The sequence below is a fragment of the Bos indicus x Bos taurus genome, chromosome 12 (assembly GCF_003369695.1).
Source record: "Bos indicus x Bos taurus breed Angus x Brahman F1 hybrid chromosome 12, Bos_hybrid_MaternalHap_v2.0, whole genome shotgun sequence".
Lineage (NCBI taxonomy): Eukaryota > Metazoa > Chordata > Mammalia > Artiodactyla > Bovidae > Bos > Bos indicus x Bos taurus.
In genome coordinates this window covers 12,562,589-12,586,477 of record NC_040087.1, presented here as the reverse complement: position 1 = coordinate 12,586,477, position 23,889 = coordinate 12,562,589, and positions in this window count along the sequence as shown.

Below are 23,889 nucleotides of genomic sequence, written 5' to 3'. Positions count from 1 at the left end.
GGTGATCTGTGATCAACAGTCATTAATGCTACTACTGCAAAAAGATGACAGCTCACTGAAGGCAGAGATGATGGTTAGCATTTTTGAGCAATAAAACATTTTTAAAATTAAGGTGTGTGCATTGTTTTTATAAGCAAAATGCTATTGCACACTTAATAGACTATAGCACAGTGTAGACCTAACTATGTATACATGTATGTGTATCTGTACTGGGAACCAACAAATTCATGTGACTCACCTTATTGCAATGTGCGCTGTATTGCAGTGGTTTGAAACTGAGTCGGCAACATCACCTGGCTATGCCTGTACAGCCCTTTAAATTACAGGACCTTGGAATACTTCCAGCCTGGTGGTTTTGTGACATTAAAGTTATTTAATGCCTCTAGGTTTGCAATTATCATTTTAAAGAAGAGAGGAAATAATGTCTGGTAGGATGGTTCGAGAGCTGGAGTCTAGAGTGATGAATGTCAGTGGCATAGTTCTCCAAAGCTACTGATTTCTAAGCAAGTGACAGAGGGTACGCAGGGTGATGGGTTATACCAGGCAAGACTCTTGCGCGTTAGGCTGTTCCCTGTTACCATCTCTTCCAACTAGGTGAGTTCAAGTACATCGCTGAAAACCTCAGGATTTTTCTTTCCTTCTTTTAGAAATAAAATCCCGCGTTGTTTCCCTGGCTCTCCAGGGATGTATCTGGGCAGAATGGATTATAGCTGCCCCTGCCTTTTCCATGAGTGATACGATCTAATTCCCCCCGTGGATGCCTGAAGCCACGGATAGTTCTATACCCTGTATATACCATGGTTTAGTTTTTTTGTTTTTTCCTACGCATTGTTGTTTCCTACGCATTGTTATTTATTCACTAAGTCGTGTCCGACTGTTTGTGACCCCATGGACTGTAGCCCACCAGGCTCCTCTACCCATGGGATTTCCCAGGCAAGAATACAAGAATATTTCCTCATCCTACACATACATACCTGTGATAAAGTTTAATTTATAAAATAGGCACAGTAAGGGATTAACAATAAAAATAATAGACCAATTGTAACAATAGACTCTGGTAAAGTTATGTGAATGTGGTCTCTCTCCACATATCTTATTGCGCAAATCTAATGTCTTTTTCATCTTAACTAAACCCTTATTATGCCCTGTGGCCGTGTCTTTTGCAATTCGAGGTGCAACAGGAAAACTAGTATAAGTATCCTTTTCCTTCTTTACAATTTCATGGATAGAGGATCCATTCTTACCATAGATCTTAGTAATCTCAGCATAGTTTTCTTTCTTTCTTTATTAAGTCGAAAACTTTCATCTTTTTACTTAAAGGAAGCACTTTATGGCTTCTCTTTGGCATATCCAAACTGTCACCATTATGCAAGAGACACGGGTTCAATCCCTGGCTCTGGAAGATCCCCTGGAGGAGGGCATGGCAACCCACTCCAGTGTTCTTGCCTGGGGAATCCCATGCACAGAGGAGCCTGGTGGGCTACAGTCCATGGGGTCACAAAAGAGTCAGATACAATTTAGCAAATGAGCATGCACAATATATTATAAATGATATAGAATTATTATCATAATCATTGAATATTACGGTATGTTTGCTGGGGCAGAGGGATTAAGGAATTGTGTTTGGAGAGGAGACTGTAGATGTAGGTGCAGCTTGGATCATGAAGGATCTGTGAATCACTAGACTTGACCTTAAAAGCAATAGAAACCATTAAGTGGAGCAGTGACAGAATCAGATATGTCTTTTAAAAGGACAGCTCTGATTTTGGTGTAGAGACTGCACTAAAAAGAGGTGAGACAGGAAGCAGGGAGGCTAGTCATTGCTGGAGTCATTGACGGGAAATACCTATGGTCAGGACACAGAAAGTGGGTGGGATAAAGAGGTGATTTAACCGCAGTCCTTCTAGTGAATGACTGGGTGTATGAAGAGAGAAAGGATTTTAGCAGATCATGAAAATACTTTCTGAAAACAATCATGACAGCCATGTATAAAGCATGAGAGGCATGTTTGCCAAATAGGCTCTGGAGAGAAAGAAAATGTGGGCAAATTTTCAATAGGTCATTTGTCTTCCCTGTAACTGCCCGCTTTGTTAGTCTGAGGTGCCTTAGCAGCTGTCTGAGGGCTGTTTTTAAGCTCTGGCAATCGGCTGGTGGTTATTCTTCTAGTTTTCCTATGAAATTTGAAGTCTTCTGATAGATGTCAGCCAAGCGTTGAGCAGGTCTTATGGCATTAAAAGATAAGGGAAAGCACTTAGAGTTTCCTCGGGGCATTTTTTTGGTCTAATGCTTCCAGCTTTGAAAAAGCATTGGCCATTGGAGAAAATATGAGTACTGAAGAGTGAGGGAGAGAAACGTGTGACTGTGGTTACATATCTTGAAAAAAATAGCCAATAGGTGCCTGTTTGATTATAAAAATAATATTTATGCAAAGTAAAAACAGGAAAATATGGAAAAATACAAAGAAGAAACTATAATTATTCATACTATCACTATCCAGAAATAAATGTTTTGACACTTAACTTTTCAGGTTCTTTCTATGCCCGCATACATTTTTTAAAATTTATTTTTTAATTGGAGGAAAATTGCTTTGCATGTTATGTCGGCTTCTGGCATACAACAACAATGTGAATCAGCCATAACTGTACATACATCTCCTCTCTCTTGAGCCTCCCTCCCCTTCCCCCATCCCTGCCTTCTAGGTCATTGTAGAGCACCAGACTTGACTCCCTGTGTTATGCAGCAACTGCTCACCAGCTGTCTGTTTTACACATGATAGTGTATATATTTAATGTGAGGTCATCAGTCACATTTGGGTTTGGGATTTCTTTTGTATCCTGAGATTTTAGGGTAGCTAGACTACTATTACCACGAAACCCCCAAGTGCAGTTGTTCCATCATGATACCTGTCTTTTTGTTTTTCATAGATAGATGTGTGGTGGACAGGGTTTCCAGGGGGCTTAGGCAGCTCTGTGCCTGTGGTTGCCCAGGGACCCAGGTCCGCACCCACATCCCTGAGGCATTGCTCTGGTCCACATGGCTGAAGCAGACCCAACAGCATCACATCGTGTTGCAACCAAAAGGAAAGAGATACAGAAGAGGAAAGCAAGCAGCTTCCTCTTTTAAGGATGTGCTTTGGTAGTGATTTTGTTCTTTTCTTAATTCTGCCCACTTGCCATTTGCCAAAATTCAACCCCACAACTACATTTAGTTCTAAGGGAGGCTGGGAAAAGCTAGCTCCCCATTGCCCCACCATGTATCTTGTAAAACCCCAGTATGGCATCAGATCAGATCAGATCAGTCGCTCAGTCGTGTCTGACTCTTTGCGACCCCATGAATCGCAGCACGCCAGGCCTCCCTGTCCATCACCAACTCCTGGAGTTCACCCAGACTCAAGTCCATCAAGTCAGTGATGCCATCCAGCCATCTCATCCTCTGTCGTCCCCTTCTCCTCCTGCCCCCAATCCCGTTTGTCTAGTCAAGGCTATGGTTTTTCCTGTGGTCATGTATGGATGTGAGAGTTGGACTGTGAAGAAGGCTGAGCGCCAAAGAATTGATGCTTTTAAACTGTGGTGTTGGAGAAGACTCTTGAGAGTCCCTTGGACTGCAAGGAGATCCAACCAGTCCATTCTGAAGGAGATCAGCCCTGGGATTTCTTTGGAAGGAATGATGCTAAAGCTGAAACTCCAGTACTTTGGTCACAGTATGGCATAGCTTGTTACTAAATGTAAGGAGAAAATGGATACTGGGAGCCATTGCCAGCCCGGCTCTCAAGTCTCCAATCGCTCGTCTGTGTCCCGCTAACCACACGTAGAACAGACTCACTCCTTCACCAAGGGGACAGCCTCAAAAACCATTTAACTACTGTATCCAACTCATAGTTCAAGATTTCTGGGTGGCTTTAAGTCCTCTCCATCAGTGCTGGAGGTGCCAAGATCTGGGAAATTTTAAATTCATGGACATGTTTTCTGGCATCTTCCCCATACTTAAGTGTTCAACAGGGGAGTCAAGCAAGATAGCTGCAACTTAAAAACAAAACCAAATGGAAAAAGGGTAAATGGGAGAAAAAAAAATCATTATGGTTCTTAAGAGTGATGAAATCTTACTGGGAAGGAGCTACGACAAGTCTCCACCACGGCCAAGGAAGAAAATTCCTTGGTCTGTTGATATTGCCTCTCTTCTCTGGGAGACAGCCCTCTGTCCACTGACCTCTCAGAGACTCTGCTTGTCCACTAACTTCTGTGGCCACAGCTACAGTGAGTGTGGGGGAGCCTGCCTTACTTGGGGACACACAACTCTCTTGGGGGTTGCTTTAGGGACCAGAAAATTACAGCTTCGGCAGGCCAGGTTTGTGGTTTCTTTGATCCCATAATTCTTTCAAAGTTCTTAGCAGTTTCCTAGACTGTCTGCTCCCAGTCATTTCCATGAACATGTAAGGATAGCCCACGATCTCGTCTGCATCGGCCTTAGGTTTATGAATGCAATTGTTTACTCATCTCTAAACTTGGACCATTCTCTCTCTAATTCAGTAGCAACTTTGAGGTCATTGAAAATAACAGGCTAGGGTGAGACAACAACACGCTTAATTCTATATTTGCCATCGTATTGGCTCCTCTGGTTCCATTAACAACAGGCCCTGGAGAAAGGCTCCGAGACACAGTTTATCTCTTTCTGTTTATGGTTCTGAAGCAGATCAATTTTCCAGCTCCATGAGGCCTAAATTACAAGACTTCTAGTCAATTCAGATGTCAGCCCCAAGCACAGGGGACATCCCTACCGGGGTTGTATTTCCTCCTGTCTCAGCTGGAAACTGACAAATTCTTGCCAAACTGTGTCGCCCTCTGGTAAAAGCAGCAAGAATCAGCCACCAGAAACCAGTATTCTAGTTTTATCTCACTGTTTACCCCAGAGCAGCAGAACTGGTAAGCATGTAACCTATCTTCCAGGTCATCACAGGAACCAGTCTGACCAGTGTTTCCCTATGGTTTGCCAAAGGTCATCAGCCTTTCTGCCTGCGATATCATCTCCTCACTGCCTGTCCCACAATTGTTAAAGGACCCGTCTTAACACAATTGTTAAAGGATCACACAATTGTTAAAGTGATATAGTGTGCTTTTTTTTTTTTTTTTAACCCCTGCAGGGTAGTATTTCTGATCCCAATATATATTTTTTTAATGATTCAAGACTAAGCTGCTGTTACAGAAGACCCCAAAATACAATATTGCAAAATAGATTGAAATTTTCTCTCATAAAATACAGACTCTGGGACATGAAAGTGTCTCTGTTCATGACATCATCCAGGGACCCAGGTATCTTCTGGTTTTTGTTCCTTTACCTGCTAGATTCCTGCTGTGGACAAATGGTCTGCTTGCTCATGAGTGAGCACCATACCTGCACCCCAGCTCGGGGCTGGTGGAGGGAAGTGATTCCTTTCCTTTTATGGATGTGACTCTCAAGTCACTGACATCATTCCTACTCACTACTCCATTGTGAGGCTAGTGGGAGACCACTGTGTCTTGTTAAAACTTGGTGGGGGTGGGGGTCTGATACTCAACGCAAGATGTATACAGGCTTGCAAATAGAGCTCTTCCACACCAATGAATCATTGCTTCCCAATGCGGGCTGTAATAGGTAATACTTTACTGATCTTCTTTATTGAACAGTTTTTATGTACATCTCTGGCTGACTTACTTAAGAGAGGTATACTTGGAAAGAGAATGCCACATACAAACATTTTAAAGAATTGACTACTTGCCTTATGGAAAGAGTGTAGTGGGTTGTAATTTCAGTTTAAGTATGTAAATCTGCCTTCCCATATAATCAGTCTCCAATACTTAATATTTTTATATTTAAAAAACTTCCCCCAGAGGGGCATGATCAAGATAGCAGAGTAGGAAGATCCTTACATATCTTCCGACAGAAAAGTACTTAGTTATCCAACAAAGGAATAATTACATAAGTGATGGTATTAGGAAAACAGTATAGTCTCAAGATTAAGGATGAACTTTGGAGGCAGCCAAAGTTGACTGGATTTGTCTGAGTTTGAAACCCAACTTTTTGTTGGATAACTAAGTACTTTTCTGTATTTTGCAGTTGTAACTAATGATTCTTTGATAAACATCTTTTTACATATGTTTCTCTCTCATACTGGTTCTTCTATGATAGAATTTTCTCTGTTGAAAGATGCTGACTTTTTAGGGAACTTGATACATTCTGACTGCACATTTTTTAAGAAATATGAATCATCCAAAGAATAATATTTATTTTTAAAATTCTAGTAATAATTTTGCAATGTATACAGGTATGAAATCATCATCTTGTATATTTTGGGCTTATATATGTTATGTCACTATCTCAGTAAAGCTGAAAAAAATGAAATTCAACCCCCTCAAATTCTAATAATTAATTAAGAATTTAACATCAGTGTCCAAACCCTCCTCAAAATAGGTGGCTGTTATTTAGTCGCTCAGTCGTGTCTGACTCTTTGCGACCCCATGACTATAGCCTGCCAGGCTCCTTTGTCTATGGGATTCTCCAGGCAAGCATACTGGAGCGGGTTGCCATTTCTTTCTCTAGGGGATCTTCCTGGATCAGGAATTGAACCCGCGGATCCTGTGCTGGCAGGCAAATTCCTTACCACTGAGGCACCAGGGAAGTCCCCTTCCCAACAGAGGGTGGTCAGCAAAAGCTAATACAAAGACCATTCTTGGTCAGGAGAGGGCAGAGGTGGCTGAACCTGTAGATCCAAGGCAGGGAACCTAATAAAACAATCCTTTGTGTTTTCAATCTATAATGTTGCCTTTGGAAGACTTCCAGACAGATATGCAGCCCCATGTCCTCTGCCAAGCCCGCCAGGCTTTGCTGCAGTCTCCCACCCAACCACAGCTGCCCAGAGCCTGAGCCAGGTCAGGTCTGTGTGGTCCTGCCACTGAGGGTTTTAAGGCTCTGCGGCCAATGGTTTACCCTTCCTAGTAATTTTATCTTTGGATTGCTTTGCTTTACAACTAATATTTGATAGGACAGTGGAACGTGAGCTGGGAGCTTGGAGTGTCAGCTCACCCGTGGTCCCACCTGCTGCTGCCTCCCCCATCCCTGCCCCATCCTCCCGGGAGACACTGTACACCTCCTCCCTGCCGCCACATACACACCCTGATGGTGACGGGGTTGTGGGGGGATTGGGAGGGAGGAGAAGCCCACCCTCGGCCCTTGACCTCTGCCCCCAGCAGGCATAGTCAGGGGAGAGAGAAGATTTCAACTTGCTCATTTTCATTTTGTGCAAGAACTTCCTGTCCGCTTATGCACTGTCTTCTTACACACTTCACTGCATCATTTACTGCTTCACGGCTGTGTGGTCAGAGGGATCTCTGTCTGAATGCTGTCCTCCTCTGGCTGGTGGCTGCCCCTCTCCCTGCTTGTCCCAGCCATGGTGGGGGGTGGGGGGAGTGGCAAGCCTGTTCACTCTTTCTCTCTCCTACAATTCCATAGTCACGAAGATGCATGCGTGCTAAGTCGCTTGTGTGTCCAACCCTTTGTGACCCCGTGGATTATATCCTGCCAGGCTCCTCTGTCCGTGGGATTCTCCAGGCAAGAATACTGGAGTGGGTTGCCATGCCCTCCTCCAGGGGATCTTCCCAACCCAGGGATCAAACCTGTGCCTCTTGCATCTCCTGCATTGGCAGGTGGGTTCTTTACCACTAGCGCCACCCGGGAAGCCCCAGTTACCATTTACAGGATTAGTATCTTCATTTTACATGGCTTCTTCGGGGTCACAGAACTAGCAAATGCCAGAGCACAGACTTGAGCCAGATCTTGTGACTAAATCCAGATTCCAAATCCAGCCTTCTCCCACTGGGAGTCACTGGGGGCCTTGATTAGGTAACCATAAGGGATGGTGAAGTCTGACCTCTCCCGCCTAAAGGTAATGCCTGCATTTGGCTCCCAGTAACTCCTGCTGCTTGGTGTTAGACAGAATGTGGATAGAAAATGGAAGACAGGGTGTTTCTGGCCCATCCTATTGTGTCTAATACTGTGTTGCCTAGTGACCTCTGGACTACAACTGCCTGGATTTGAAATCAGGCTCTGCCGCTTACTGTGTGCCCTTAGCCAAGTTTCTGACTCTCTTGCCTCAGCTTCCAAATCTTAAAGTGACGATAATAATAGCAATTATTTTTCAAGGATGTTATGCTTGATGGTACCTGGTAGTCACTTGATAAATGTTAATTATCTTTATGTAATAGTATATAAATTATTGTTACAATGCAATCTCTCACTTTCTTGCAGCTTGGCATAGCGTGGGGGTGTGGGATGAGACATGTGCTCATGTGCCCTTACTACTTACTGTTTGAACATCAGTATTTTGGGTGCTAAAATCTGACCCTGCAGCCAGAACCGTCTGACTGTTCTCCCCACACACTTACTTTCCCACCCTCCGATCCCCATAATCTCTATTTAGCTTCCCAAGTGACACCATGTAGGAAATTCAGCCACCTTGAGGCAGCCATGCTATCAGAAAGCCCCTCAAGCCTATAGCATCAATGGCCAGCCATGAGTGAAGACATCTCTAAATGATTCCAGCTAAATGGTTGCTTTACACAGTGAAGTTTGGGGTGGGTTGCATGTGTGTGTAGCAATAATAATAAGAGCTGTGACACAAATATTGAAGGTATTGAACATATGAAACACAGATTAATCAGTTCAAAAATAGATGACAAGGGAGAGAAGCTCAGCAGAAAACTATTTATGAAAAAAATCAAATTGAAATTCTAGAACTCAAAAGCACCATAACTGAAATTTACTCCTCAAAAGAGGTTAGCAGCAATAAGACACAGCGCCAGCTGGGATGAGACAGCTGGAAAACAGATCAGTAGAAAATACCCAGACTGGAGCACAGAGATCAACAATGATGGAAAATGCAGAAGGGAGTGTGGGATGGAAATAGTAAACGGCCTAATGTACGTGTAACTGGAGTCCGACGAACAGAGGAGAGAGAGCATACTGTGAAAAGGCGATTTGGGAAGGAGAGCCGAGAGAAACAAAAGAAGAGCCTAACCCTCAGACTTGTGCATTCAGGCTCAGTGAGATGTGAAAATAGGGGCATTTTTCTGGACTCTGTGCTGTGACATCCTGGGTTCAGAAATGACACAGAAGTAAAGAGAAGGGAAAGTATATGACGTGAGAAAAGCGGACGGAATCTGAAGTATCCAGAAGAGAAGCCTGAGCTAACTAAATTGAAACAGGCCACCAAAGGCCATGTCTAATTCTTTTTTTTTTTTTTTTTTCCTAATGGCACTCGGCACATGCCTAGCACAGAAAAGATTCTCGGTGTAACATTTGCAAGTGAGAAGCATCTGTTCTACAGAGAGAAGGCTGTGGCATGGGCTGTTTAGGCTGGCTATTAAAGAGCTGCCTGGGGCAGGTAGACACCCTCCAGATGCTACCGTTCAGATCTTTGCATTACCCGCAGTCTTCATTATACTCTTGGCTAGAGACAAGACTCGAGAGGGAGATGAGGAGTATTGGCATTTAGGACTAGAGAAGGAAATGGCAACCCACTCCAGTGTTCTTGCCTGGAGGGAGCCTGGTGGGCTGCTGTCTATGGGGTCGCACAGAGTCGGACACGACTGAAGCGACTCAGCAGCAGCAGTTGACCAGCTTCCTTCATTCCTGCTTCCTTCCATCTTCCTTCCTTCCCTCTCTCATTAAATATTCCTTGGACAGCCCCTAGTTGCTGGTCACCAGGCTGGGTACCATGGCCACAAAGGTGGATAAAAAACAGTCCTTGCTCTAGCGAGAACAAACAGGAATACAGTTTAACTTCTGAGCACTAAAGCAACGTGCCCCAGGGGCCCATAGGAGGGACCAACTGGCCGCTGGTCATGAGAATAAAGAACGCTTCATGCAGAAGGTGATGTTGGATCTGCACCTCTGAGGATGAGGGGCATATACGAGATGGTGAAGGGGAAGTTCCCCCAGGGTAGCAGGCACAGTTGTAAAAGCGTGAATGTGGTTGTTTGTTTGTTTGGTTTTTTTTTTCGGCCACGAAGCATGGCTTATGGGATTTTAGTTCCCCGGCCAGGATGCAGAGTTCTAACCACTGAACTTTCAGGGAATTCCCCACGAGTGTGATGGGAGCATAGCCTGTACAGACCAGGGGACACAGAGTTCAGGAGAAAGGCTTGCCGGAGAAGAGGTTGACGCCGGGAGCTGTTTTGCACTTCATCCGCTGTCACTGAGAAATGATGTATGGCTCCACTGAGTGACATGACTGTGATCATGTTTTAGAAAATTGTCCTGTCGCGTGAGGATGTGAAGGGGGTTGGAAGCCGGCAGAGGTGGGGGCTGGGAAGGGAAGAACAGATGGGGATCTGGCCACATCAACTCGCCAACACGAACCCGACTGGTCGTCAGCTGAAGCATGTTTCTCCTCCATCTTCTCAACGACCGATTTTTGCAGTCCTTTGGGCCAGTCTCGCAGTTGATCCAAAGCAATTGCTAAGTCATCTCAGCATTGAAATGACTACTGGGTTCGCATTCTGAGCAGCCAAACAGGTTTGGAAGAACAAGCCTCTGGCAAGCCAGCAAGGGTGCCTATTCAAAGAACAGGAAGTTTTTGTACCAGAGCCTCAAATGTATTGGCTAGAGTGGAAAATTGAAGGAGAATTTCAGATTTCAGAAAAATGTGTGCAGGCTGCAAATCCAGCCCCAAAGCATTACTTTTAAGCCAAGTAAGCAGGGAGGGAAAGGTTCAGGTGAAGGTCACACAGCTGTGGGTGGATGAGTGCTCCACAGGGCTTTGCTGCAGAGAAATCTTCCAGTTTGCCTTCTCTGCACAACAGTGGCACAAAAAACCCTTATAAATATGGTTTTCCAGAAACGAGGCATAGAGCTCCCTCTGCTCTCATCTGGCTTCTGAGTAGAAGCCCACTTGTAGGACCTGCAAAACTTACTCCCTTCACACTGGGGGCCCCTCATGGGCACTGGCCGAACGTGGGCCAGTCCTGCTTATTATTTTTCCTCTGAACATTGTTGTATCTGGATTGGATTCCCAGAATGGCTGTGACTATCTTCTGATACCTAGAGGGTGACGCCGACATAGGAAGGAGAGCGGATCAGAGGGAACAGTAAGAAGCAAATCCGGAGCCTTGACATACTGTGCCTGTAGCCTGATCATCTGTTGGATTTCTTACAATGCAAAAAAAGCGAGTTTCCTAGTCCCTTCAATGTTCAAGTCACATTGAGGGGGTCTTTGAGTTGGGGGTCTTCTGTTACTTGCAGATATAAGCATCCTGAGTTATACCTCCCAAATAACAGCAACACAACACAAAATACTTTTTTTCTAACCAACTTTTGCTTTCTGAAATGCTTCTGTTTATAAGCTATTCTTTTTATTGGGGAATTTTCTTTCTACTGTAATACACATATCTCCAGGAATCCTAAGACTTTTTATTTTTCTAAAAATTGTTTTAAATTTTGTTCAATATTTTATTGAGTCCTTATGAAATGCTAGACACTATAAGCTTATGAGGATTTTAGATGGGGATGGTTTTTAAAAACACTTTTTTTTTTAAAATGAAGAATTATCTCGGCTGCCATCTCCATGGACTCCCCTCATTTTTACCAGAAGGCTGATCAGCTCCCCCAGGCTGAGAGAAGGAAGTAGAGAAGGGCTTGGTGGGAGGGGAGAAGATGGATTTGGTCCTGAGACTCTAATTCATTGCTACCTCGAGGACATTTTTACTTTGCCTGCAGGATAAAGAAAGTAATCCATTGCCACTGTGGTGAAAATACACTCTCTTTCTGCCTTGCCTCCTTTCTCTTCCACTTTAAAAAGGGAAAGTTGGGAAGAGATGAGCTCAACCTCTGAGATATGAAACCAGAACTCAACAAGAGAAAAACCACTTCAAATATCAAACTGAGGTAGAACTCCTTTGAAGACTTGAGTCAACATAGAGACCAACACAGGAACCGATCACACGAACCCCTAAAATCTCCCCTGGAAATGATTCCTAGTCGGGAGATGGTGCTAAAGAGGGTGAGAATGAGCTGGACTTCAGACAGCTGCTAGATGCCCATCAGATCCAGTTGTGTAGCTGGTCTAACTGCCCTCAAAAATTGTGACACATTTCACACCATAGTCCAATTTATTCCCTCTGACAGGTTTGTGCATTCATTTGCCTTGAACTCTCAAACACACAAGGGAAGTGAAGTCGTGATTACTATTTTAACTCTGTGAATAGAGTAGTGGAGCTACAGAAAGGTTAAGTGGCTGATCCAAAGTTTGAGACAGTTACTGCAGAGACAAGACTGTCTCTCTGATCTCGAAACATCACATTTGTTCTCCTTTCCGTTCGGCCCTACCTACCTGCCGTGGGATTTGAAGTGAAGGCAGCACGCCTGGATGAACTCCTAATGTGGACATGGCCCCATTGGTTTCATTCCCCTTCCCACCACTCACCCAGCCCTGGGAAGCCCCAGCAAGAAGTTGGGGCCAAAATTCAGAGAGCTTTTAAGAAGCACACGCACAAATTGGACTGTGGCTGCTCACGATTAACTGAGGACCCAAGTGACGTCATAAATCATTTACTCAACAATCCCGTATGGAATTCTTTTCACCCTTCCCCCATTTTCTGCTCCACATGTTTGGGAATACAAGGGAGGCATAGAGAATGACTCTTCCTGTAGTGAAGCAGCTCACAGCCCTTTTGCAAGGCAAGACCAAAACATAGGAAACAATCAAGAGGTCATAAGAGGACTTCCCTGGTGGTCCACTGGTTAGGAATCTGCCTGCCAAAGCAGAGGACACGGGTTCAGTCCTTCATCTGGGAAGATTCCACGTGCCTGGATCAGCTACTGAGCCCATGTGTACTAGAGCCACGGCACAACTGCAGAGTAGCCTCCACTCTCTGCAACCAGAGAAAGCCTGCCCCAAACAACAGAGACCCAGGGCAGCCAATACATATGCATTTTAAAGCTGATGGGAGACAAGAGATACCTGATGCTTAGATTTGGTTAAAACACAAAAAGAGCAGTGCTAAATAATTCTTGGCTAAATGAATGAATTATTAGACTGAATACTCACATTAGTTGATTTGGACAGTATATATCAGTCAAGGTTAAAGGAGAGAAGAGGAATCACTAGGATAGACACACACACACACGCACACACACAAACACAATAACAGCAAACAATGGAAATTCAATTCACAAGGAAAAGATGACTAGTGGGTCCATGCAGGCGGTGAGGCTCACACAACAATCTGAAGGGTGGTGAAAATGTGGCCAGGGAAAAGGGGAGGGGGCATTTCAGGTAGAAGACTGACATCAGTGTCCATGACTGCAGGAGTGCTGAAGAGAGCCTGGTACATTGTTGTACTCAAATCCCAATCACACAAACAGACAGGCAGACACACACACACACACATATATCATTTATTATTTATGAGTCTCTAAATTGGGATCATAAAAGTCACTACATAGAATTGCAGTGAGGATTAAAATAGATTATGTAAAAATAGCCCTAGCCCTAATGCAAAGAAATAGAGGAAAACATGGAAAAGAAATGCAGAAAAACAAAATGGCTATCTGATGAGGCCTTACAATAGCTGTGAAAAGAAGAGAAGTGAAAAGCAAAGGAGAAAAGGAAAGATATTCCCATTTGAATGCAGAGTTCCAAAGAATATCAAGGAGAGATAAGAAAGCCTTGCTCAGCGATCAATGCAAAGAAATAGAGGAAAACAACAGAACAGGAAAGACTGGAGATCTCTTCTAGAAAATCAGATACCAAGGGAACATTTCATGCAAAGATGGGCTCAAAAAAGGATAGAAATGGTATGGACCTAACAAAAGCAGAAGATATTAAGAAGAGGTGGCAAGAATACACAGAAGAACTATACAAAAAATATCTTCATGACCCAGATAATCACGATGGTATGATCACTCACCTAGAGCCAGACATCCTGGAATGCAAAGTCAAGTGGGCCTTAGAAAGCATCACTACGAATAAAGCTAGTGGAGGTGATGGAATTCCAGCTGAGCTATTTCAAGTCCTAAAAGATGATGATGTGAAAGTGCTGCACTCAATATGCCAGCACATTTGGAAAACTCAGCAGTGGCCACAGGACTGGAAAAGGTCAGTTTTCATTCCAATCCCAAAGAAAGGCAGTGCCAAAGAATGCTCAAACTGCACAATTGCACTCATCTCACACGCTAGTAAAGTAATGCTCAAAATTCTCCAAGCCAGGCTTCAACAATACATGAACCGTGAAATTCCAGATGTTCAAGATGAATTTAGGAAAGGCACAAGGAACCAGAGATCAAATTGCCAACATCTGCTGGATCATTGAAAAAGCAAGAGAGTTCCAGAAAAACATCTATTTCTGCTTTATTGACTATGCCAAACCCTTTGACTGTGTGGATCACAAGAAACTGTGGAAAATTCTGAAAGAGATGGGAATACCAGACCACCTGACCTGCCTCTTGAAAAACCTATACGCAGGTTAGGAAGCAACAGTTAGAACTGGACATGGAACAACAGACTGGTTCCAAATAGGAAAAGGAGTACATCAAGGCTATATATTGTCATCCTGCTTATTTAACGTATATACAGAGCACATCATGAGAAACTCTGGGCTGGAAGAAGCACAAGCTAGAATCAAGATTGCCAGGAGAAATATCAATAACCTCAGATATGCAGATGACACCACATTTATGGCAGAAAGTGAAGGAAAAACTAAAGAGCCTCTTGATGAAAGTGAAGGAGGAGAGTGACAAAGTTGGCTTAAATCTCAACATTCAGAAAACCAAGATCAGGCCTCCGGTCCCATCACTTCATGGCAGATAGATGGGGAAACAGTGGAAACAGTGGCTGACTTTATTTTTTGGGGGCTCCAAAATCACTGCAGATGTTTATTGCAGGCATGAAATTAAAAGACGCTTACTCCTTGGAAGGAAAGTTATGACCAACCTAGATAGCATATTCAAAAGCAGAGACATTACTTTGCCAACAAAGGTCAGTGTAGTCAAGGCTATGGTTTTTCCAGTGGTCATGTATGGATGTGAGAGTTGGACTGTGAAGAAAGCTGAGGACCAAAGAATTGATGCTTTTGAACTGTGGTGTTGGAGAAGACTCTTGAGAGTCCCTTGCACTGCAGGGAGATCCAACCAGTCCATTCTAAAGGAGATCAGTCCTGGGTGTTCATTGGAAGGACTGATGTTGAAGCTGAGACTCCAATCCTTTGGCCACCTGATGCGAAGACCTGACTCATTTGAGAAGACCCTGATGCTAGGAAAGATTGAGGGCAGGAGAAGAAGGATGAGAGAGGATGAGATGGTTGGATGGCATCACTGACTCGATGGACATGGATTTGGGTGGATTCCGGGAGTTGGTGATGGACAGGGAGGCCTGGTGTGCTGTGGTTCATGGGGTCGAAAATAGTTGGGTACTGAGCGACTGAACTGAACTGAATGTTCAATATGTAGGAGGCTCTCCAAAACCTAAAGAGAGTTCCTCATTCATGTCTCTTTGTGACCCCATGGACTATAACCTGCTAGGCTCCTTTGTCCATGGAATTCTCCAGGCAAAATACTAGAGATGGTAGCCATTCCCTTTTCCAGGGGAACTTTTCAACCCAGGGATTGAATCCCAGGTCTCCTGCACTACAGGTGGATTCTTTACCATCTGAGCTACCAAGGAAGCCCAATAAAGCACAAATAAGAAAGATTTTCTACCTTGTATGCCTGTTTTCCTCCCTTTAGCCAGCTTTTACTGATAGAAAAAGCAGAAAATTTGCAATGGTTTTGGGTCAGAGGGTTTTGCTGGTGGCTCAGATGGTAAAGAATCTGCCTGCAATACAGGAGATCTGGGTTTGATCCAGGGGTTGGGAAGATCTCCTGGAGAAGGGAATGCAACCCACCCCAGTATTCTTGCCTGGAGAATTCCATGGACACAGGAGACGAAAGGCTGCTGTCCATGGGGTTGCAAAGAGTTAGACACAACTAAAGACATTCATTCACTCATTCACTGTGCTTGAGTCAGGAGGTTAACCCTCTTCTCAGGCCAGTAGATGTTCTATAGACGCTACAGCTCGCCGGGTTGGACTTCTGTGGCCAATTTTTCAGATTTAAATAAAAATTCCTAGATTTTAAAACATTGAAGTTTCTGGTGTTCGTTTGTTTGTTTGGCCATGCCGTGCCATGCAGCATGCAGGATCACACTTCTGTGGCCAGGAATCAAATTTGTGCCCCCTGCATTGGGAACATGGAGAAGGCAATGGCACCCCACTCCAGTACTGTTGCCTAGAAAATCCCATGGACAGAGGAGTCTGGTGGGCTGAAGTCCATGGTGTCGCTAAGAGTTAGACACGACTGAGCGACTTCACTTTCACTTTTCACTTTCAGGCATTGGAGAAGGAAATGGCAATCCACTCCAGTGTTCTTGTCTGGAGAATCCCAGGGATGGGGGAGCCTGGTGGGCTGCTGTCTATGGGGTCACACAGAGTCGGACATGACTGAAGCGACTTAGCAGCAGCATTGGGAACACAGAGTCTTACCCCTGGACTGCTGGGGAAGTCCCTGAAGTTTCTGTTATAACAAAAGCCTTTATCACCAATTCTTATTATATCACGAACAAAAGTGTTCAGCTGACTTGTTGAGTTCCTCTTAACAATCTAGTTAAAAAAAACAAAAACAAAACCCACACAGTTTATTAAACAGCCATGCCACAAGGATGTCATCTTTCCATCTTTCCCCAAGGAGCTTGCCTGCTAAGGGAACATTACAATTAACTTGTCCCTGTCTGTCAAGCATAGTCCCTTGTTAAGGGCAGAAAACAAGATGAACGAGTTGTCAAGTCATCTTTAAAAAATTAACTCAAGCTTCTTGGGTTTAACACATTTAGGAAAAGACTCTTCCTTAAACTGTCCTGCTCCCTCATCTTGCCTTCTAAAATCAGAACGATGGTAAAAAGGCGAGTGTCAGGAGGGAATGAATGTTGGATGCTCAGCCTGGCTCCTGCAGGGCATGTTGGCCCCTAATTTCAAACACAGCCTGAGTGGAAGGCTGTAAACAGAGAAAACACACTATGAAGAAGTCCCTTCTTCTCATTCTAAACCAGTTCCCCAAGTTTCTAGGGTACTCCATTTCAAAATCATACCCCAGGGACCTCGAGATGATCATATGAAGTGAACTAAATCAGGCAGAAACAGGTAAGTATCATATAATATCACTTACATGGAAAATCTTAAAAAGTGATACAAATGAACTTATTTACAAAAAGAAATATACTCACAGACATAGCAAACACACTTACAGTTTCCAAAGGAGACAGCAGGGTGAGGGCGGTATAAATTAAGAGTTTGGGATTAGCATATACACACTGTTATATATAAAATAGGTAAACAATAAGGGCCTACTGTATAGAACAGTATACCTACTGTATATACTCAATATCTTGTAATGACCTATAACAGAAAAGAAGCTGAAAAGGAATGGAGGTACTTTGCTATACTCTTGAAACTAACGCAACATTGCAAATTAACTGTTCTTCAATTAAAAAAACAAAAAAGCACACAGGGCTGCGTCATGGGGCTCTAGACTCATTTAGTGCCGAAAGCTTCAGTGCTGTTTCTCTATTGAAAAGATCAGCTTTAATGCTCTTTATTATCGAGTTCAGTGGTAGTGTAAGAACAATCAGGGAAGTTTTGAAAAGAAGAAAACATCCATAACCCCATCTTCATAACACAGCAACAGTCTCATATTTGTCTGTCCCCTCGGGGATCTGCCTCCATGCAAGTCACAGATCTGGGAAATTTGGATCACTCCTATAGTTACAGTTTCCCCAGTCCCAGCCTCTTCCCAGTCCCACCCCGGACGCCATTGCCCTTGAAAGGAGGATACCAGAGCATCTGGTCCAGTTAATGGTTGGGATTTGGGATTTGAAATATTTAGTAGGTTGAATATGTTCATGCTCAGTGCTTGTCAGACTCTTTGTGACCCACTGGACTGTAGCCCGCCAGGCTCCTCTGTCCATGGGATTTCCCAGACAAGAATACTGGAGTGGGTTGCCATTTCCTCCTCCAGGGGGTCTTCCTGACCCAGGGATCAAGCTCACGTCTCCTGCTTCTCCTGCATTGGCAGGCGGATTCTTTACCACTGCACCCCCTGGGAAGCCCTGGGACTTGAATAAACCCCTCTAGATGTCCCTTGCCTATTTCATTATGTACTTCCTCATTTGGACATTTTTGGTAAGACGCATTTATTTAGTATTTGTGCTTCCTCTAGAGTTGTGTGTGAACTTTTCTCCTTTTACTTATTAGCGTCAGGATGCTTTCCTTCTAAATCTGAATACTCTTTCTTCAACCTGATCAGATGTCCTCAGGACAGGTTTCCCCACCCAGAGAAGGTTCAAGGACCCTGCCTCAAAGTACCAGCACTTCCACCCTGAGGTTCCAGCTGTGGCCTGCATTTCCCTCCTCTCCTGCTTCTGCAGGCTGCTCTGTTCTGTATCTCACAGTGTTCAGGCAAACGCTGTCCTTACACTGGTTCCTACTGGAAATGCAATAAAACGGAACTCATGAGGATGCTAGAAACTTACCAAAGATTCACAGGTAACTTACCAAAGGGTGACCATAGGGTATGGTTCTGAGCTCTCACCCCTTCTGCCCTTCCTGCCATCAGCCACGTGACCACCCTGCTGCCCTGGAGATTAACACCATCTCTCCACTGCTGTCTCCCACGATGCAGAGCACAGTGCTCTGCTCAAGACAGGCTGTGCCTGGGCAGCTAGAGAGAACTAAGACTGTGTCCTGACCTGCGACTCAAGATATAGTAAGTGGGATGAGAGGATAAAAGTGGTGGCTACTACTTGAGCTCCTCCATTGCTCCTAGAGTAGGAAATGGCAGCCCACTCCAGTATTCTTATCTGGAAAATTCCATGGCTAGAGGAGCCTGGTGGTTGACAGTGGGGTCACAAAGAGTCAGACATGACTAAGTGACTGAGCACACAGCATACATTGCTAATCCTGACAACTCTTCAACACAGGGAGATTCCTGCTTTACAAGGAAGGAAACTGAAATTCAACTTGTGGCTAGCCTTTTCAGAGCTAGCTACTAGGCAACAGAGCTCAGATTCCAAACTTGAGTCTGGCTGATGCCCACATCTGCGATTCTTCTTCCAAAATATCTTCATGTCTTGGGAGGTGCTTTCATTCCAACCTGGGATTGTTGAGATCAGTCTTTTGAGGAAATGAAGCTTCTTCAGAATCCACAGGAAAAGGAAGAAAATGGATTTTGCCCAACAGAATGACATTTCATGATTTTAAGACCCTGAGAAGGGAGACTGAAATATCTATTATTTTATATCAGGAGAACTTCAGTTCAGTTCAGTCGCTCAGTCGTGTCCGACTCTTTGCGACCCCATGAATTGCAGCACGCCAGGCCTCCCTGTCCATCACCAACTCCCGGAGTTCACCCAGACTCACGTCCATCGAGTCAGTGATGCCATCCAGCCATCTCATCCTCTGTCGTCCCCTTCTCCTCCTGCCCCCAATCCCTCCCAGCATTAGAGTCTTTTCCAAAGAGTCAACTCTTCGCATGAGGTCTGAAATCGGTCATGATCCCCAATATCTTAGCTCTGGGTGCTACCAGTGGAGTAAGTAACTTCTAGCTTGTTCCTTTGCCAGCAGCAAGGGAGACCTCTTTGAAGTTTCAAAACAGAAGATTCTACAGGATTTTTCTATAGATATGGAAAGCCAGTAGCACGTGAATAATGATGTGAATGGTCCACATCTGATCATATCAAAGTGCTTGTCACTGCAAGTAGCCAGAGCGCTGGTCAAGGTGCAGTGAGAACAGGAAAAAAAATTGGTCAACAAAGGTGAAGGAAGGTGAGGGTAGATGATTAGGAAATAGAATTTTTAAATTATAAGACTTGGAGAGCAGCAGTATCATAAAAGTATTATTCATCAAAAGGATAGATTTCTGTTTTATAGTTAACACCTAACACTCACTGTGTAGAAATTTTTTATTATACAAAGTGACACACGGTTAAATCATCATAATGTGAATCAATAACTAATTAGCATTTATAAATGCAACTACTAGGGAACATATTTCAATTTCATTGCAAGGAAGCTAGAGGATCTATCAACAAAGCCAAATAGGAAATCAAAACATTCTTGGAGAGCCCCCAGTGACTCCACAGGCAAACACGGAACTGCAGGTTGAGTCAAAGTTGAGTCCCTGAAATGCGTATGTATAACCCCAGGCCACTATCTCCAGCCTGGCTTCCCAGGTGGCTCAGTGGTAAAGAATCTGCCTGCCAATGCAGGATACTCAGGTTCGATCCCTGGGTCAGGAAAGATCCCCTGGAGGAGGAAATGGCAACCCACTCCAGTATTCTTGCCTGGGAAATCCCACGGACAGAGGAGCCTGGTGGGCTACAGCCCATAGGGTGCAAAGAGTCAGACATGACTGAGCACGCATGCACCATCTCTAGTCACATCAATAATTAAACACACAGAGAAGATGGAGCATGAGGTGCTTGGGTTCCCCCCGAGTCACTGGGGAAATGGATCTTCCCTGGAAAGTTCTCTAGCATGACCTGATGGAGATGAATGAGACAAAAGGAAGCAGGAGGAAAGAAAATTGGCTAGACAAGAATGGCTGCACATACAGTGTTTCGGGGAAGACACAAGGATGCATGGACCTGGGATAGCTGTGAAAACTGACTCAGGAAGACAGATGACTTCAAATTTGGCATGATTCCCTTGTTTCACATTTGGCAGGTGTTGGGAAGAAAATTGAAATGGAGTAGTTAAAATGAGCAAATGGTTCCATAGCATCCACTATGTGTTGCTTTCCTGACATACTGAGTCACTCCTCAACATTCACCGCGCTGTGCTGAGTGCCCACATGGTCCATCGCAAAAAAGCGCAGCAGTCTTCAGTTCCCCAAGGGCCCTGGGAGAATTAAATGGCCCTTTGAGGCCATTTAATTTAAGAGTTAATGTTAAAACTCAACATTCAGAAAACGAAGATCATGGCATCCAGTCCCATCACTTCATGGGAATAGATGGGGAAACAGTGGAAACAGTGTCAGACTTTATTTTCTTGGGCTCCAAAATCACTGCAGATGGTGACTGCAGCCATGAAATTAAAAGACGCTTACTCCTTGGAAGGAAAGTTATGACCAACCTAGATAGCATATTCAAAAGCAGAGACATTACTTTGCCAACAAAGGTCCGTTTAGTCAAGGCTATGATTTTTCCAGTGGTCATGTATGGATGTGAGAGTTGGACTGTGAAGAAAGCTGAGCCCTGAAGAATTGATGCTTTTGAACTGTGGTGTTGGAGAAGACTCTTGAGAGTCCCTTGGACTGCAAGGAGATCCAACCAGTCCATTCTGAAGGAGATCAGCCTTGGGATTTCTTTGGAAGGAATGATGCTAAAGCTGAAACTCCAGTACTTTGGCCACCTCCTGCGAAGAGTTGACTCATTGGAAAAGACTCTGATGCTGGGAGGGATTGGGGGCAGGAGGAGAAGAGGATGACAGAGGATGAGATGGCTGGATGGCATCACTGACTCAATGGACATGAGTCTGAGTGAACTCCGGGATGCCTGGCATGCTGCGATTCATGCGGTCGCAAAGAGTTGGACACGACTGAGTGACTGAACTGAACTGAGGCCAGAGCCAGGGATCAGGGGGAAAGAAGAAAGGATTAACACGCTAAGAGTGGAAAAGGAAAAGGGGGTGCAATGAGAAGAAAAGGCAGGAGGAGTAAAAAGTAGCATGTGAGTGGGAAAACTGGGGCTTCCCTGGTGGCTCAGATGGTAAAGAATCTGCCTGCAATGTGGGAGACCTGGGTTCGATCCCTGGGTTGGGAAGATCCCCTGGAGAAGGGAATGGCAACCCACTCCAATATTCTGGCCTGGAGTATTCCATGGACAGAGGAGCCTGGTGGGCTACAGTCCTTGGGGTCAGAAAGAGTCAGACACAACTGAGACTAACCTTCACTTTTCACTTCACATTCAGATCCTGGAAAGCCTTGAGCATCATTAGAGAAGAGAACAAGCCTTTTCCGGACCTCCTAGCATATCCACTTGCTTCCAGCATATCAGTTGCCGCCTTCAAGGCATAAGCCAACATTACATTGTCACAGATTTATTCCAGTGAAGCTCTAAAAGTCTCTTACCTATCGGGTTGTCAACATACATGAAATTCACATTAAAGTTCGGCTCAATTTCCAAGGTCTTCTCCAGAGGATCTCTCGATCTCTCTCAGCATTGCACATCATCCGCCACGTTAGTTCTCCAGTCTGGCAGGTGCCACCATCTGTCTTCTTACTAGATTCACCTTTGAGAGACTGCAAGTTACTTACCTCTAAGTTAAAAGTGGGGATGGGTAGCCTATATCCACTTTTGGAGTTGTGCAGCCCCCCTCCCATCCAGTTTGATTTCCTTTCTAGAACTTCTGTGATCCCTAAGATTGGGTCCAATGGGCTCCTTGCTATTCCTACAGCATTCTGTAGATGTCCAAGCCCTGGAACTCACCACACTTTTACTAGGATGGCTCTCCAGTGAAATGAAGATTCCTCAGGGCAAGAAGAATATCCAAGATCATGCGTGCATGCTAAGTCACTTCCATCATGTCCAACTCTGTGCAACCCTATGGACTGTAGCCCACCAGGCTCCTCTGTCCATGTGATTCTCCAGGGAAGAATACTGGAGTGGATTGCCATGCCCTTCTCCAGGGGATCTTCCCAATCCAGGGATAGAACCTGTGTCTCCTACATCTCCTGCATTGGCAGGCAGGTTCTTTACCACTAGTGCCACCTGGGAAGCCCATGGTACCCGCAGTGCTTGGTAAAATTCCTAGCACATAGTTGGTGCTGCAAACGATTGAATGAATGTTATTCATCTTTGGAAAAATAGAATCATATTCTAGAAGCCAAGAAGCTAATAAAGCTCTCTACATGACAAGATTGTGTGTCAGTGGAGAAAAAAGACATTCTCCAACTGCCCCTCAAAGTTAATATTTTATTAAATGAAGAATAATTAGGACCAGCAATTGGGATATGTAACACTGAAGTGGCATTTTGTACCAATCTTGTTCTGTTGTGTCCAACTCTTTGCGACCCCATGGACTGCAGCACGCCAGGCTTCCCTGTCCTTCACCGTCTCCTGGAGCTTGCTCAAACTCATATCCATTGAGTTGGTGATGCCATGCAACCATCTCATTCTCTGTCATCCCCTTCTCCTCCTGCCTTCAATCTTTCCCAGCATCAGGGTCTTTTCTAGTGAGTCAACTCTTTGCATCAGGTGGCCAAGCTCCAGCAGGTGGTGGAGCTTCAGCTTCAGCATCAGTCCTTCCAATGAATATTCAGGAATTGATTTCCTTTAGGACTGACTGATCTCCTTGCAGGCCAAGGGACTGTACCAATCTACCTCAGACTTACTGACAGTTGGAAAACAATAGGTGTATTTTGGTCAATGGTTAAGTCCTGCTATCAATGTCCCACCATCAAAAAAATTACAATTTTTTTCTTTGTAACCTCTGCTATTAATATTTCTTTTCTCCTTCTATCCTGTTACAACCATCAAGACACATTTATCCACAAATGGCAAGTGCCTTGAATTATAGCTTCCCTTGTCTTCCCAAGCGTTCATTTTCTTCTGTCTCATGTGGAGTAACCAACACGGGATTGATGGCTCCCTCACATAAATTTCCACGAGGACAAGCATCTGTCCTGTTAGTTAACATCCTGTCCTGTTCACAGTGTTAACAAGCACAGTTAGTGCTTCTTCTACACATCCCTGTTAGTGTATCCTTCCTGCTGAAGGATACAATGTTCAGGGGTTCCTCCAGGTCAAATGATTGTTCTATGGGGCCTTATGAACTT